This window comes from Branchiostoma belcheri, unplaced genomic scaffold (assembly GCF_001625305.1).
Source record: "Branchiostoma belcheri isolate BF01 breed outbred unplaced genomic scaffold, Haploidv18h27 scaffold36, whole genome shotgun sequence".
NCBI classification, from domain to species: domain Eukaryota; kingdom Metazoa; phylum Chordata; class Leptocardii; order Amphioxiformes; family Branchiostomatidae; genus Branchiostoma; species Branchiostoma belcheri.
The window spans coordinates 2,433,369-2,437,204 of NW_017803976.1; the positions used below are offsets into that span (position 1 = coordinate 2,433,369).

General features: G+C 41.3%; 1 long non-coding RNA gene across 1 annotated transcript; it reads left to right on the plus strand.

Annotated features, from left to right (window-relative positions):
* Positions 1–310: 310 nt before the first annotated feature.
* LOC109476054 lies at positions 311–2,848 on the plus strand. Its single transcript, XR_002140589.1, has 3 exons — positions 311–592; positions 2,191–2,258; positions 2,705–2,848. It is a non-coding gene; the product is annotated as an uncharacterized LOC109476054 (long non-coding RNA).
* Positions 2,849–3,836: the final 988 nt, after the last annotated feature.

Sequence of the window (3,836 nt, forward strand, 5' to 3'; positions counted from 1 at the left end):
TGTGGACATGTGCTCATGTTGGTGATATAAGGGGCTTTACGTTTTCAGGTTTCGGGGAAGGTTTCTGTTTGTTTACACCGCCGCTACAACAACAAGCTTGACCCCTTTCGCACCATGGCACCATCCCATACAGTGACCCTGGCCAGATGGCCGGAGGTTGCCTCGCACAAGTTGTTGTGGTCAGCAGAAATGTAGTTAGATAATCGTATTCATTGTCTTGGCCAATCAGGCGTAATTGTCTTACAATTAGCAAAATTTAATCCCTCCCAGATATTCCATAAATGGACAGAGCTGGCAAAACATGTTAATAAGGATGTGTCCTCGTATAAATATCACCGCGACCTACTCGCAGACTCATTACGCACGGAAAGAAACCCCACGTCCAACGGCGGCGTGACCCCACGACCAGGCCGCGGGACGTGGAGCGCGGGTAGCCCGGCCAATCTGGAGCAGCGCACGGGCGTAGAATGCAGGCAGCCCCGGCCAACAGCGCGCGGGCGTGGAAAGCGGGTGTCCCGCGGCCCGGTCAACCCTCGCCGGAGCAGCACGCACACTTGGAAGGCCCCCGGATTTTAGTCGTGCAGGCACGGAGGTAAGCCCAAACTTGAGTAGGTTGAGACTGTTCTTTTAATATTGGAACCATGCCATATGTAGTGTGTATTTGTGTCCACGGTCTTGGTTCATGTTGCCTTCTTACGTGTACCATCAAACGGTGTATTATTTTGGTTTAAAGTTTTTTTGTGTAATGTTATGATTTTTTTGTGTGCATGTAACATGTAAGTTGTTCCATTTCGATCAGTCCGTTTTTCCATGCAGTCGTTCAGGCTAGGTGACATTGTCTCTGAGCGGCCCCACGTTCTGCTCGGGTACCGTCTCTTATTTTGAAATTTAAAGAATCGTTGTTCTCACCGGCGTCCTGACGGTTCTGATACCGTTTCGTCCAAATGTTTTCCTTCGCTGTCAATCGTTGTTGTAAAGCTTGCGTAAATAACTCATTAATTTCGTTTCTACACTACGTATGATAACCCTTTATACTATTCTAAATGACGTACCCACTAAACTTAGCCTGTTGCGATTCTTTGGCTTAAAGTAAGTGTTGCCCCCAGCTTCTGACAACAGTGATTTTCCCCACAGTTCCCGACAATGTCAACGTGAAAAGTTCTAGTGGTTTGGGGGAAATTGGGTCACAGAGTAAAGATGAAAACATTCGCCTTTACATTTGTTGAGGATGTAGAACTGGTTTCTTAAGATTATACAAGAAGAAGCGCAGGCGGGCGTCCATGACCGTAGATATACCGGGGAGGCTACGTATATACGGTGCTAGGGCGAATAATCGTTCCGTTGTATTTACAATCAGTTCCTTGACTCTGCTTCATACGTTTTGAGACTGACAGTTCATCGTTTTCAGAAAAATCCGCGCCTTGGACCGTCACATTCATATATGCCCTGCTATCACCATGGTACATCGCGTGGATCATTTCATTTCCCAACAGCCACAACTATCAACTTTAAAACAAATCATTTTAAAAACTTTGCTTTGACTGATGTTGTGGTTTGAGTAAACAAGGAAGCGATTCGAATCTGCTGTCTCGGCGGGGTTGATTGGACGGGGTGAGAGTATAGAAGAAAATTCGCCCTTTGTCTGTACAATAATTATATACTAGAATAGGGTACTTGCTCATTAAATCTTTTGGAACTTTCCCTACTTTTGCTTTTTGTCGGCTTATAATATCAGCGGTTATAGGAAAGGTGAGTTCGCTTAGAATTAGAAATGCATAATGCGGATTCGATGGCCAGTAAGCGGTAAACCATACGGGTCTGTTGGTTACATCATCGTACGATATTAAGAAAGTACGTGGCTATTGACACACCCGTTGTGGATATAAAATATTTCTCTTTCCTTATTGACACACCCGGTGTGGATAGGAATTTTTTCTCTTTATCGTATTCACTTGGTGTGGATATAAAAAATTATTTTCTTATTGACACACCCGACGTGGATGTATTTTTTGTTTATTGACAATCCGGTACATCCTAACTCTAACCCTTGATGATTGATGCACCTACACTTTGCTGCTCTGTACGCATGTTCTCCTCCGCGGTCACGCTGAACGCTGTCGAACTATGCAGAATAACGCAACCCTAGAATATAACAAACTTCGTTAACTTGTTCTACACTGTTTCTTTCAGCTCTACATGACGACAAACACAAAAGTTACTCAAGAATACAAGACAGAAGAAGTGGAACAAAATACCAGGTAAGTGCCTAACCATCCTTATTATACGCAATATTGCAAATAATCACGATAGTTAGGCAATGTTCGCATCTCTATAGTACTTCTTTCACGATAAGCTGTGTGAGTTTTGAAAAGTACCATGCTTTCTATGATTAATGATTGCTGGGAAAACAATGTAGCCTGGGTGCCAGGCCCCCGTGCCATGATTCAGTTAAATTACATGATAGGACTATTAAAGCATGTGGCATATGTAATTGCGAACGAGAGAAACACAGGCAGATATTATGTAAATTAAGATTTAATTTGCATAATTAATGAGAAATTCAGCAATGTTGTAATTCAGCAATGGTAACTGCCTGGAATTTCATACCTAGGGCATTTGAAAGTTAGGTGAAGGTAAACATCATTAAATCACATAACTTATTCAAATATGGACCTCATTTGCTTTTCTCTTTTTGTGTCCACAGGTAAATTTCGCCATGTCTCACCCTGAGATGCAGACTACAGCAGGGATTCACTGGCAAGCACGAAGCCCAGTCAAGGAAGGATCGGGGTGTGCATTCATGATTTGCACGCAAGAAGATTGAAAAAAACAAGCATTGAATGCAGCAGCATCGTGAAAGCAAAGAAAAATATGAATAAAAAAGCAAGACTGACACAAACACGCATGGTGGAAAACACACAAAACATCATCATTAGCACACAGTTAAGTTATAAATAAAAGCCCAGCATCATATGGTTGAAGCTAAAAACTTACTTAAAACATTATTCTTTTAAGCTTGAATATGCTGCTCCTTGTTCTTTCTTATGAGCAACAAAATTATTCTGTTTTATTTTATTCTATTTTTCTCTCTTGATAGAAGAGAATATATTTGAAATATCAATAAAGACAATCATTAATATTCTGTGTGCAAAAAGCCACAGTTGGCCGGAAAAGGTGCCTTATGCATGCATGGTAACATAGGCCTTTCCTACTTATAAAGTATCCAGTTATCGACTGACAACTAAGCCATTAAACTTTAAACAAAAGACTTCTGCAAAAGATCAACCATCACTTTAGATATCCCTACTTGCTGTGTACAAACACAGAGTCATTCAAACAAGTAATTCCCTAGGGAATGCATTGACGGAATTTTTAGAATATTTTCAACTCGATCGCAGTACTATACTAACGGCTCCGCCCCTGAGGCGTCGCCAAAAAACATTGGAAAACGATACCAATGTCGTAGAATCCCAAAATCAAACGGAAATGACGAAAATGTAAAGAAACGAATTTGAAGAGTAGATTATTCGCCAAACCATACTCTGTGCCATTTGTTCAATCTTCAAAACCACGTAGGTTTTAATAATGAAAGCAACTTTTCTTTTTTTTTGCCAAACTTTTTTTTATTCGCACGCTCGCATCAGTTTTGGGGTTCCCAGACGATGTCATCCATATAATCAAATCAACATGGCCTAATTTATTTCAAATATTTTCTTGTTATATCAGTACGTGTCCTTACTCCAGTATAGACGTAATTCGGGCCCGTAAACCGGTAGTTTTGTGTACTGACACCTAGTTACGATCTGACAAGGCTTGTTTAGCGGAGCCAAATCGTC